This window comes from Hydractinia symbiolongicarpus, chromosome 7 (genome assembly GCF_029227915.1).
Source record: "Hydractinia symbiolongicarpus strain clone_291-10 chromosome 7, HSymV2.1, whole genome shotgun sequence".
Lineage (NCBI taxonomy): Eukaryota > Metazoa > Cnidaria > Hydrozoa > Anthoathecata > Hydractiniidae > Hydractinia > Hydractinia symbiolongicarpus.
In genome coordinates, this window is record NC_079881.1 from 1,349,741 (window position 1) to 1,364,453 (window position 14,713).

Sequence of the window (14,713 nt, forward strand, 5' to 3'; positions counted from 1 at the left end):
CCCGTAAATCCCGGACTCGGCCCGTATAGTCAAAAGTATACAAAGAAAGTACCCAGGGAGTAAACTCATTTCCCGAACGATTTTTTACATTATTATTTCACCACTAAAGCCCATGAGACTTGTAGTTTTTAAAAATGTTTTCATTTTTGATGAGACCCTGAATAAAAGAAGTTTAATCGCCGGCAAAAGAAAACCCCGCGATTTCCCGTAAATCCCGGACTCGGCTCGTATAGTCAAAAGTGTACAAAAAAGGTACCCAGGGAGTAAACTCATTTCCCGAACGATTTTTTAAATTATTTTTTCACCACTAAAACGCATGAGACTTGTAGTTTACAAAAATGTTTTCATTTTTGATGAGACGCTGAATAAAAGAAGTTTAATCGCCGGCAAACAAAAACCCGCGACTTCCCGTAAATCCCCGACTCGGCCCGTATAGTCAAAAGTATACAAAGAAAAGACCTAGGGAGTAAACTCATTTCATGAACGATTTTTTAAATTATTTTTTCACCACTAAAACGCATGAGACTTGTAGTTTTCAGAAATGTTTTTATTTTTGATGAGACGCTTAGTGAAAGTGGTTTAATCGCCGGCAAACGAAAACCCGCGATTTCTCGTAAATCCCGGACTCGGCTCGTATAGTCAAAAGTATACAAAGAAGGTACCCAGGGAGTAAACTCATTTCCCGAACGATTTTTTAAATTATTTTTTCATCACTAAAACGCATGAGACTTGTAGTTTTCAGAAATGTTTTCATTTTTGATGAGACGCTTAATGAAAGTGGTTTAATCGCCGGCAAACGAAAACCCGCGATTTCCCGTAAATCCCGGGCTTGGCCCGTATAGTCGAATGTATACAAAGAAAGTACCCAGGGAGTTAACTCATTTCCCGAACGATTTTTTAAATTATTATTTAACCACTAAAGCCCATGAGACTTGTAGTTTTTAAAAATGTTTTCATTTTTGATGAGACGCTGAATAAAAGAAGTTTAATCGCCGGCCAACGAAAACCCGCCATTTCCCGTAAACCCCGGACTCAGCCCGTATAGTCAAAAGTTTACAAAGAAAGTACCCAGGGAGTAAACTCATTTCCCGAACGATTTTTTAAATTATTTTTTCACCACTAAAACGCATGAGACTTGTAGTTTACAAAAATGTTTTCATTTTTGATGAGACGCTGAATAAAAGAAGTTTAATCGCCGGCAAACGAAAACCCGCGACTTCCCGTAAATCCCCGACTCGGCCCGTATAGTCAAAAGTATACAAAGAAAAGACCCAGGGAGTAAACTCATTTCCCGAACGATTTTTTAAATTATTTTTTCACCACTAAAACGCATGATACTTGTAGTTTTCAGAAATGTTTTCATTTTTGATGAGACGCTTAGTGAAAGTGGTTTAATCGCCGGCAAACAAAAACCCGCGATTTCTCGTAAATCCCGGACTCGGCCCGTATAGTCAAAAGTATACAAAGAAAGTACCCAGGGAGTAAACTCATTTCCCGAACGATTTTTTACATTATTATTTCACCACTAAAGCCCATGAGACTTGTAGTTTTTAAAAATGTTTTCATTTTTGATGAGACGCTGAATAAAAGAAGTTTAATCGCCGGCAAAAGAAAACCCGCGATTTCCCGTAAATCCCGGACTCGGCTCGTATAGTCAAAAGTATACAAAGAAGGTACCCAGGGAGTAAACTCATTTCCCGAACGATTTTTTAAATTATTTTTTCATCACTAAAACGCATGAGACTTGTAGTTTTTAGAAATGTTTTCATTTTTGATGAGACGCCTAATGAAAGTGGTTTAATCGCCGGCAAACGAAAACCCGCGATTTCCCGTAAATCCCGGGCTTGGCCCGTATAATCGAATGTATACAAAGAAAGTACCCAGGGAGTAAACTCATTTCCCGAACGATTTTTTAAATCATTATTTAACCACTAACGCCCATGAGACTTGTAGTTTTTAAAAATGTTTTCATTTTTGATGAGACGCTGAATAAAAGAAGTTTAATCGCCGGCAAACGAAAACCTGCGACTTCCCGTAAATCTCCGACTCGGCCCGTATAGTCAAAAGCATACAAAGAAAGTACCCAGGGAGTAAACTCATTTCCCGAACGATTTTTTAAATTATTTTTTCACCACTAAAACGCATAAGACTTGTAGTTTACAAAAATTTTTTCATTTTTGATGAGACGCTGAATAAAAGAAGTTTAATCGCCGGCAAACGAAAACCTGCGACTTCCCGTAAATCCCCGACTCGGCCCGTATAGTCAAAAGTATACAAAGAAAAGACCCAGGGAGTAAACTCATTTCCCGAACGATTTTTTAAATTATTTTTGCACCACTAAAACGCATGAGACTTGTAGTTTTCAGAAATGTTTTCATTTTTGATGAGACCCTGAATAAAAGAAGTTTAATCGCCGGCAAAAGAAAACCCCGCGATTTCCCGTAAATCCCGGACTCGGCTCGTATAGTCAAAAGTGTACAAAAAAGGTACCCAGGGAGTAAACTCATTTCCCGAACGATTTTTTAAATTATTTTTTCACCACTAAAACGCATGAGACTTGTAGTTTACAAAAATGTTTTCATTTTTGATGAGACGCTGAATAAAAGAAGTTTAATCGCCGGCAAACAAAAACCCGCGACTTCCCGTAAATCCCCGACTCGGCCCGTATAGTCAAAAGTATACAAAGAAAAGACCTAGGGAGTAAACTCATTTCATGAACGATTTTTTAAATTATTTTTTCACCACTAAAACGCATGAGACTTGTAGTTTTCAGAAATGTTTTTATTTTTGATGAGACGCTTAGTGAAAGTGGTTTAATCGCCGGCAAACGAAAACCCGCGATTTCTCGTAAATCCCGGACTCGGCTCGTATAGTCAAAAGTATACAAAGAAGGTACCCAGGGAGTAAACTCATTTCCCGAACGATTTTTTAAATTATTTTTTCATCACTAAAACGCATGAGACTTGTAGTTTCCAGAAATGTTTTCATTTTTGATGAGACGCTTAATGAAAGTGGTTTAATCGCCGGCAAACGAAAACCCGCGATTTCCCGTAAATCCCGGGCTTGGCCCGTATAGTCGAATGTATACAAAGAAAGTACCCAGGGAGTTAACTCATTTCCCGAACGATTTTTTAAATTATTATTTAACCACTAAAGCCCATGAGACTTGTAGTTTTTAAAAATGTTTTCATTTTTGATGAGACGCTGAATAAAAGAAGTTTAATCGCCGGCCAACGAAAACCCGCCATTTCCCGTAAACCCCGGACTCGGCCCGTATAGTCAAAAGTTTACAAAGAAAGTACCCAGGGAGTAAACTCATTTCCCGAACGATTTTTTAAATTATTTTTTCACCACTAAAACGCATGAGACTTGTAGTTTACAAAAATGTTTTCATTTTTGATGAGACGCTGAATAAAAGAAGTTTAATCGCCGGCAAACGAAAACCCGCGACTTCCCGTAAATCCCCGACTCGGCCCGTATAGTCAAAAGTATACAAAGAAAAGACCCAGGGAGTAAACTCATTTCCCGAACGATTTTTTAAATTATTTTTTCACCACTAAAACGCATGATACTTGTAGTTTTCAGAAATGTTTTCATTTTTGATGAGACGCTTAGTGAAAGTGGTTTAATCGCCGGCAAACAAAAACCCGCGATTTCTCGTAAATCCCGGACTCGGCCCGTATAGTCAAAAGTATACAAAGAAAGTACCCAGGGAGTAAACTCATTTCCCGAACGATTTTTTACATTATTATTTCACCACTAAAGCCCATGAGACTTGTAGTTTTCAGAAATGTTTTCATTTTTGATGAGACGCTTAGTGAAAGTGGTTTAATCGCCGGCAAACGAAAACCCGCGATTTCCCGTAAATCCCGGACTCGGCCCGTATAGTCAAAAGTATACAAAGAAAGTACCCAGGGAGTAAACTCATTTCCCGAACGATTTTTTACATTATTATTTCACCACTAAAGCCCATGAGACTTGTAGTTTTTAAAAATGTTTTCATTTTTGATGAGACCCTGAATAAAAGAAGTTTAATCGCCGGCAAAAGAAAACCCCGCGATTTCCCGTAAATCCCGGACTCGGCTCGTATAGTCAAAAGTGTACAAAAAAGGTACCCAGGGAGTAAACTCATTTCCCGAACGATTTTTTAAATTATTTTTTCACCACTAAAACGCATGAGACTTGTAGTTTACAAAAATGTTTTCATTTTTGATGAGACGCTGAATAAAAGAAGTTTAATCGCCGGCAAACAAAAACCCGCGACTTCCCGTAAATCCCCGACTCGGCCCGTATAGTCAAAAGTATACAAAGAAAAGACCTAGGGAGTAAACTCATTTCATGAACGATTTTTTAAATTATTTTTTCACCACTAAAACGCATGAGACTTGTAGTTTTCAGAAATGTTTTTATTTTTGATGAGACGCTTAGTGAAAGTGGTTTAATCGCCGGCAAACGAAAACCCGCGATTTCTCGTAAATCCCGGACTCGGCTCGTATAGTCAAAAGTATACAAAGAAGGTACCCAGGGAGTAAACTCATTTCCCGAACGATTTTTTAAATTATTTTTTCATCACTAAAACGCATGAGACTTGTAGTTTTCAGAAATGTTTTCATTTTTGATGAGACGCTTAATGAAAGTGGTTTAATCGCCGGCAAACGAAAACCCGCGATTTCCCGTAAATCCCGGGCTTGGCCCGTATAGTCGAATGTATACAAAGAAAGTACCCAGGGAGTTAACTCATTTCCCGAACGATTTTTTAAATTATTATTTAACCACTAAAGCCCATGAGACTTGTAGTTTTTAAAAATGTTTTCATTTTTGATGAGACGCTGAATAAAAGAAGTTTAATCGCCGGCCAACGAAAACCCGCCATTTCCCGTAAACCCCGGACTCAGCCCGTATAGTCAAAAGTTTACAAAGAAAGTACCCAGGGAGTAAACTCATTTCCCGAACGATTTTTTAAATTATTTTTTCACCACTAAAACGCATGAGACTTGTAGTTTACAAAAATGTTTTCATTTTTGATGAGACGCTGAATAAAAGAAGTTTAATCGCCGGCAAACGAAAACCCGCGACTTCCCGTAAATCCCCGACTCGGCCCGTATAGTCAAAAGTATACAAAGAAAAGACCCAGGGAGTAAACTCATTTCCCGAACGATTTTTTAAATTATTTTTTCACCACTAAAACGCATGATACTTGTAGTTTTCAGAAATGTTTTCATTTTTGATGAGACGCTTAGTGAAAGTGGTTTAATCGCCGGCAAACAAAAACCCGCGATTTCTCGTAAATCCCGGACTCGGCCCGTATAGTCAAAAGTATACAAAGAAAGTACCCAGGGAGTAAACTCATTTCCCGAACGATTTTTTACATTATTATTTCACCACTAAAGCCCATGAGACTTGTAGTTTTTAAAAATGTTTTCATTTTTGATGAGACGCTGAATAAAAGAAGTTTAATCGCCGGCAAAAGAAAACCCGCGATTTCCCGTAAATCCCGGACTCGGCTCGTATAGTCAAAAGTATACAAAGAAGGTACCCAGGGAGTAAACTCATTTCCCGAACGATTTTTTAAATTATTTTTTCATCACTAAAACGCATGAGACTTGTAGTTTTTAGAAATGTTTTCATTTTTGATGAGACGCCTAATGAAAGTGGTTTAATCGCCGGCAAACGAAAACCCGCGATTTCCCGTAAATCCCGGGCTTGGCCCGTATAATCGAATGTATACAAAGAAAGTACCCAGGGAGTAAACTCATTTCCCGAACGATTTTTTAAATCATTATTTAACCACTAACGCCCATGAGACTTGTAGTTTTTAAAAATGTTTTCATTTTTGATGAGACGCTGAATAAAAGAAGTTTAATCGCCGGCAAACGAAAACCTGCGACTTCCCGTAAATCTCCGACTCGGCCCGTATAGTCAAAAGCATACAAAGAAAGTACCCAGGGAGTAAACTCATTTCCCGAACGATTTTTTAAATTATTTTTTCACCACTAAAACGCATAAGACTTGTAGTTTACAAAAATTTTTTCATTTTTGATGAGACGCTGAATAAAAGAAGTTTAATCGCCGGCAAACGAAAACCTGCGACTTCCCGTAAATCCCCGACTCGGCCCGTATAGTCAAAAGTATACAAAGAAAAGACCCAGGGAGTAAACTCATTTCCCGAACGATTTTTTAAATTATTTTTGCACCACTAAAACGCATGAGACTTGTAGTTTTCAGAAATGTTTTCATTTTTGATGAGACCCTGAATAAAAGAAGTTTAATCGCCGGCAAAAGAAAACCCCGCGATTTCCCGTAAATCCCGGACTCGGCTCGTATAGTCAAAAGTGTACAAAAAAGGTACCCAGGGAGTAAACTCATTTCCCGAACGATTTTTTAAATTATTTTTTCACCACTAAAACGCATGAGACTTGTAGTTTACAAAAATGTTTTCATTTTTGATGAGACGCTGAATAAAAGAAGTTTAATCGCCGGCAAACAAAAACCCGCGACTTCCCGTAAATCCCCGACTCGGCCCGTATAGTCAAAAGTATACAAAGAAAAGACCTAGGGAGTAAACTCATTTCATGAACGATTTTTTAAATTATTTTTTCACCACTAAAACGCATGAGACTTGTAGTTTTCAGAAATGTTTTTATTTTTGATGAGACGCTTAGTGAAAGTGGTTTAATCGCCGGCAAACGAAAACCCGCGATTTCTCGTAAATCCCGGACTCGGCTCGTATAGTCAAAAGTATACAAAGAAGGTACCCAGGGAGTAAACTCATTTCCCGAACGATTTTTTAAATTATTTTTTCATCACTAAAACGCATGAGACTTGTAGTTTCCAGAAATGTTTTCATTTTTGATGAGACGCTTAATGAAAGTGGTTTAATCGCCGGCAAACGAAAACCCGCGATTTCCCGTAAATCCCGGGCTTGGCCCGTATAGTCGAATGTATACAAAGAAAGTACCCAGGGAGTTAACTCATTTCCCGAACGATTTTTTAAATTATTATTTAACCACTAAAGCCCATGAGACTTGTAGTTTTTAAAAATGTTTTCATTTTTGATGAGACGCTGAATAAAAGAAGTTTAATCGCCGGCCAACGAAAACCCGCCATTTCCCGTAAACCCCGGACTCGGCCCGTATAGTCAAAAGTTTACAAAGAAAGTACCCAGGGAGTAAACTCATTTCCCGAACGATTTTTTAAATTATTTTTTCACCACTAAAACGCATGAGACTTGTAGTTTACAAAAATGTTTTCATTTTTGATGAGACGCTGAATAAAAGAAGTTTAATCGCCGGCAAACGAAAACCCGCGACTTCCCGTAAATCCCCGACTCGGCCCGTATAGTCAAAAGTATACAAAGAAAAGACCCAGGGAGTAAACTCATTTCCCGAACGATTTTTTAAATTATTTTTTCACCACTAAAACGCATGATACTTGTAGTTTTCAGAAATGTTTTCATTTTTGATGAGACGCTTAGTGAAAGTGGTTTAATCGCCGGCAAACAAAAACCCGCGATTTCTCGTAAATCCCGGACTCGGCCCGTATAGTCAAAAGTATACAAAGAAAGTACCCAGGGAGTAAACTCATTTCCCGAACGATTTTTTACATTATTATTTCACCACTAAAGCCCATGAGACTTGTAGTTTTTAAAAATGTTTTCATTTTTGATGAGACGCTGAATAAAAGAAGTTTAATCGCCGGCAAAAGAAAACCCGCGATTTCCCGTAAATCCCGGACTCGGCTCGTATAGTCAAAAGTATACAAAGAAGGTACCCAGGGAGTAAACTCATTTCCCGAACGATTTTTTAAATTATTTTTTCATCACTAAAACGCATGAGACTTGTAGTTTTTAGAAATGTTTTCATTTTTGATGAGACGCTTAATGAAAGTGGTTTAATAGCCGGCAAACGAAAACCCGCGATTTCCCGTAAATCCCGGGCTTGGCCCGTATAATCGAATGTATACAAAGAAAGTACCCAGGGAGTAAACTCATTTCCCGAACGATTTTTTAAATCATTATTTAACCACTAACGCCCATGAGACTTGTAGTTTTTAAAAATGTTTTCATTTTTGATGAGACGCTGAATAAAAGAAGTTTAATCGCCGGCAAACGAAAACCTGCGACTTCCCGTAAATCTCCGACTCGGCCCGTATAGTCAAAAGCATACAAAGAAAGTACCCAGGGAGTAAACTCATTTCCCGAACGATTTTTTAAATTATTTTTTCACCACTAAAACGCATAAGACTTGTAGTTTACAAAAATGTTTTCATTTTTGATGAGACGCTGAATAAAAGAAGTTTAATCGCCGGCAAACGAAAACCTGCGACTTCCCGTAAATCCCCGACTCGGCCCGTATAGTCAAAAGTATACAAAGAAAAGACCCAGGCAGTAAACTCATTTCCCGAACGATTTTTTAAATTATTTTTGCACCACTAAAACGCATGAGACTTGTAGTTTTCAGAAATGTTTTCATTTTTGATGAGACGCTTAGTGAAAGTGGTTTAATCGCCGGCAAACGAAAACCCGCGATTTCCCGTAAATCCCGGACTCGGCCCGTATAGTGAAAAGTATACAAAGAAAGTACCCAGAGAGTAAACTCATTTCCCGAACGATTTTTTACATTATTATTTCACCACTAAAGCCCATGAGACTTGTAGTTTTCAGAAATGTTTTCATTTTTGATGAGACGCTGAATAAAAGAAGTTTAATCGCCGGCAAAAGAAGACCCGCGATTTCCCGTAAATCCTGGACTCGGCTCGTATAGTCAAAAGTATACAAAGAAGGTACCCAGGGAGTAAACTCATTTCCCGAACGATTTTTTAAATTATTTTTTCACCACTAAAACGCATGATACTTGTAGTTTTCGGAAATGTTTTCATTTTTGATGAGACGCTTAGTGAAAGTGGTTTAATCGCCGGCAAACGAAAACCCGCGATTTCTCGTAAATCCCGTACTCGGCCCGTATAGTCAAAAGTATACAAAGAAAGTACCCAGGGAGTAAACTCATTTCCCCAACGATTTTTTACATTATTATTTCACCACTAACGCCCATGAGACTTGTAGTTTTTAAAAATGTTTTCATTTTTGATGAGACGCTGAATAAAAGAAGTTTAATCGCCGGCAAAAGAAAACCCGCGATTTCCCGTAAATCCCGGACTCGGCTCGTATAGTCAAAAGTATACAAAGAAGGTACCCAGGGAGTAAACTCATTTCCCGAACGATTTTTTAAATTATTTTTTCATCACTAAAACGCATGAGACTTGTAGTTTTCAGAAATGTTTTCATTTTTGATGAGACGCTTAATGAAAGTGGTTTAATCGCCGGCAAACGAAAATCCGCGATTTCCCGTAAATCCTGGGCTTGGCCCGTATAATCGAATGTATACAAAGAAAGTACCCAGGGAGTAAACTCATTTCCCGAACGATTTTTTAAATCATTATTTAACCACTAAAGCCCATGAGACTTGTAGTTTTTAAAAATGTTTTCATTTTTGATGACACGCTGAATAAAAGAAGTTTAATCGCCGGCAAACGAAAACCCGCGATTTCCCGTAAATCCCGGGCTTGGCCCGTATAGTCGAATGTATACAAAGAAAGTACCCAGGGAGTAAACTCATTTCCCGAACGATTTTTTAAATTATTTTTTCACCACTAAAACGCATGAGACTTGTAGTTTTCAGAAATGTTTTCATTTTTGATGAGACGCTTAGTGAAAGTGGTTTAATCGCCGGCAAACGAAATTCCGCGATTTCCCATAAATCCCGGGCTTGGCCGTATAGTCGAATGTATACAAAGAAAGTACCCTGTGAGTAAACTCATTTCCAAAACGATTTTTTAAATTATCTTTTCACCACTAAAACGCATGAGACTTGCAGTTTTCAAAAATGTTTTCATTTTTGATGAGACGCTGAATAAAAGAAGTTTAATCGCCGGCAAACGAAAACCCGCGATTTCCCGTAAATCCCGGACTCGGCCCGTATAGGCAAAAGTATACAAAGAAAGTACCCAGGGAGTAAACTCATTTCCCGAACGATTTTTTACATTATTATTTCACCACTAAAGCCCAATAGACTTGTAGTTTTTAAATATGTTTTCATTTTTGATGAGACGCTGAATAAAAGAAGTTTAATCGCCGGCAAACGAAAACCCGCCATTTCCCGTAAACCCCGGACTCGGCCCGTATAGTCAAAAGTATACAAAGAAAGTACCCAGGGAGTAAACTCATTTCCCGAACGATTTTTTAAATTATTTTTTCATCACTAAAACGCATGAGACTTGTAGTTTTCAGAAATGTTTTCATTTTTGATGAGACCCTTAATGAAAGTGGTTTAATTGCCAGCAAACGAAAACCCGCGATTTCCCGTAAATCCCGGGCTTGGCTTGTATAGTCAAAAGTATACAAATGAAGTGCCCAGGGAGTAAACTCATTTCCCGAACTATTTTTTAAATTATCTTTTCACCACTAAAACGCATGAGACTTGTAGTTTTCTAAAATGTTTTCATTTTTGATGAGACGCTGAATAAAAAAAGTTTAATCGCCGGCAAACGAAAACCCGCCAATTCCCGTAAACCCCGGACTCGGCCCGTATAGTCAAAAGTATACAAAGAAAGTACCCAGGGAGTAAACTCATTTCCCGACGATTTTTTAAATTATTTTTTCACCACTAAAGCACATGAGACTTGTAGTTTTTAAAAATGTTTTCATTTTTGATGAGACGCTGAATAAATGAAGTTTAATCGCCGGCAAACGAAAACCCGCGATTTCCCGTAAATCCCGGACTCGGCCCGTATAGTCAAAAGTATACAAAGAAAGTACCCTGGGAGTAAACTCATTTCCCGAACGATTTTTTAAATTATTATTTAACCACTAAAACGCATGAGACTTGTAGTTTTCAGAAATGTTTTCATTTTTGATGAGACGCTTAATGAAAGTGGTTTAATCGCCGGCACACGAAAACTCGCGATTTCCCGTACATCCCGAGCTTGGCCCGTATAGTGGAATGTATACAAAGAAAGTACCCTGTGAGTAAACTCATTTCCAAAACAATTTTTTAAATTATCTTTTCACCACTAAAAAGCATGAGACTTGCAGTTTTCAAAAATGTTTTAATTTTTGATGAGACGCTGAATAAAAGAAGTTTAATCGCCGGCAAACGAAAACCCGCCATTTCCCGTAAACCCCGGACTCGGCCCGTATAGTCAAAAGTATACAAAGAAAGTATCCAGGGAGTAAACTCAATTCCCGAACGATTTTTTAAATTATTTTTTCACCACTAAAACGCATGAGTTTTGTAGTTTACAAAAATGTTTTCATTTTTGATGAGACGCTGAATAAAAGAAGTTTAATCGCCGGCAAACGAAAACCCGCAACTTCCCGTAAATCCCCGACTCGGCCCGTATAGTCAAAAGTATACAAAGAAAGTACCCAGGGAGTAAACTCATTTCCCGAACGATTTTTTAAATTATTTTTTCACCACTAAAACGCATGAGACTTGTAGTTTTCAGAAATGTTTTTATTTTTGATGAGACGCTTAGTGAAAGTGGTTTAATCGCCGGCAAACGAAAACCCGCGATTTCTCGTAAATCCCGGACTCGGCTCGTATAGTCAAAAGTATACAAAGAAGGTACCCAGGGAGTAAACTCATTTCCCGAACGATTTTTTAAATAATTTTTTCATCACTAAAACGCATGAGACTTGTAGTTTTCAGAAATGTTTTCATTTTTGATGAGACGCTTAATGAAAGTGGTTTAATCGCCGGCAAACGAAAACCCGCGATTTCCCGTAAATCCCGGGCTTGGCCCGTATAGTCGAATGTATACAAAGAAAGTACCCAGGGAGTTAACTCATTTCCCGAACGATTTTTTAAATTATTATTTAACCACTAAAGCCCATGAGACTTGTAGTTTTTAAAAATGTTTTCATTTTTGATGAGACGCTGAATAAAAGAAGTTTAATCGCCGGCCAACCAAAACCCGCCATTTCCCGTAAACCCCGGACTCGGCCCGTATAGTCAAAAGTTTACAAAGAAAGTACCCAGGGAGTAAACTCATTTCCCGAACGATTTTTTAAATTATTTTTTCACCACTAAAACGCATGAGATTTGTAGTTTACAAAAATGTTTTCATTTTTGATGAGACGCTGAATAAAAGAAGTTTAATCGCCGGCAAACGAAAACCCGCGACTTCCCGTAAATCCCCGACTCGGCCCGTATAGTCAAAAGTATACAAAGAAAAGACCCAGGGAGTAAACTCATTTCCCGAACGATTTTTTAAATTATTTTTTCACAACTAAAACGCATGATACTTGTAGTTTTCAGAAATGTTTTCATTTTTGATGAGACGCTTAGTGAAAGTGGTTTAATCGCCGGCAAACAAAAACCCGCGATTTCTCGTAAATCCCGGACTCGGCCCGTATAGTCAAAAGTATACAAAGAAAGTACCCAGGGAGTAAACTCATTTCCCGAACGATTTTTTACATTATTATTTCACCACTAAAGCCCATGAGACTTGTAGTTTTTAAAAATGTTTTCATTTTTGATGAGACGCTGAATAAAAGAAGTTTAATCGCCGGCAAAAGAAAACCCGCGATTTCCCGTAAATCCCGGACTCGGCTCGTATAGTCAAAAGTATACAAAGAAGGTACCCAGGGAGTAAACTCATTTCCCGAACGATTTTTTAAATTATTTTTTCATCACTAAAACGCATGAGACTTGTAGTTTTCAGAAATGTTTTCATTTTTGTTGAGACGCTTAATGAAAGTGGTTTAATCGCCGGCAAACGAAAACCCGCGATTTCCCGTAAATCCCGGGCTTGGCCCGTATAGTGAAAAGTATACAAAGAAAGTACCCAGGGAGTAAAGTCATTTCCCGAACGATTTTTTACATTATTATTTCACCACTAAAGCCCATGAGACTTGTAGTTTTCAGAAATGTTTTCATTTTTGATGAGACGCTGAATAAAAGAAGTTTAATCGCCGGCAAAAGAAGACCCGCGATTTCCCGTAAATCCTGGACTCGGCTCGTATAGTCAAAAGTATACAAAGAAGGTACCCAGGGAGTAAACTCATTTCCCGAACGATTTTTTAAATTATTTTTTCACCACTAATACGCATGATACTTGTAGTTTTCGGAAAAGTTTTCATTTTTGATGAGACGCTTAGTGAAAGTGGTTTAATCGCCGGCAAACGAAAACCCGCGATTTCTCGTAAATCCCGGACTCGGCCCGTATAGTCAAAAGTATACAAAGAAAGTACCCAGGGAGTAAACTCATTTCCCCAACGATTTTTTACATTATTATTTCACCACTAACGCCCATGAGACTTGTAGTTTATAAAAATGTTTTCATTTTTGATGAGACGCTGAATAAAAGAAGTTTAATCGCCGGCAAAAGAAAACCCGCGATTTCCCGTAAATCCCGGACTCGGCTCGTATAGTCAAAAGTATACAAAGAAGGTACCCAGGGAGTAAACTCATTTCCCGAACGATTTTTTAAATTATTTTTTCATCACTAAAACGCATGAGACTTGTAGTTTTCAGAAATGTTTTCATTTTTGATGAGACGCTTAATGAAAGTGGTTTAATCGCCGGCAAACGAAATTCCGCGATTTCCCATAAATCCCGGGCTTGGCCGTATAGTCGAATGTATACAAAGAAAGTACCCTGTGAGTAAACTCATTTCCAAAACGATTTTTTAAATTATCTTTTCACCACTAAAACGCATGAGACTTGCAGTTTTCAAAAATGTTTTCATTTTTGATGAGACGCTGAATAAAAGAAGTTTAATCGCCGGCAAACGAAAACCCGCGATTTCCCGTAAATCCCGGACTCGGCCCGTATAGTCAAAAGTATACAAAGAAAGTACCCAGGGAGTAAACTCATTTCCCGAACGATTTTTTACATTATTATTTCACCACTAAAGCCCAATAGACTTGTAGTTTTTAAATATGTTTTCATTTTTGATGAGACGCTGAATAAAAGAAGTTTAATCGCCGGCAAACGAAAACCCGCCATTTCCCGTAAACCCCGGACTCGGCCCGTATAGTCAAAAGTATACAAAGAAAGTACCCAGGGAGTAAACTCATTTCCCGAACGATTTTTTAAATTATTTTTTCATCACTAAAACGCATGAGACTTGTAGTTTTCAGAAATGTTTTCATTTTTGATGAGACCCTTAATGAAAGTGGTTTAATTGCCAGCAAACGAAAACCCGCGATTTCCCGTAAATCCCGGGCTTGGCTTGTATAGTCAAAAGTATACAAATGAAGTGCCCAGGGAGTAAACTCATTTCCCGAACTATTTTTTAAATTATCTTTTCACCACTAAAACGCATGAGACTTGTAGTTTTCTAAAATGTTTTCATTTTTGATGCGACGCTGAATAAAAAAAGTTTAATCGCCGGCAAACGAAAACCCGCCAATTCCCGTAAACCCCGGACTCGGCCCGTATAGTCAAAAGTATACAAAGAAAGTACCCAGGGAGTAAACTCATTTCCCGACGATTTTTTAAATTATTTTTTCACCACTAAAGCACATGAGACTTGTAGTTTTTAAAAATGTTTTCATTTTTGATGAGACGCTGAATAAATGAAGTTTAATCGCCGGCAAACGAAAACCCGCGATTTCCCGTAAATCCCGGACTCGGCCCGTATAGTCAAAAGTATACAAAGAAAGTACCCTGGGAGTAAACTCATTTCCCGAACGATTTTTTAAATTATTATT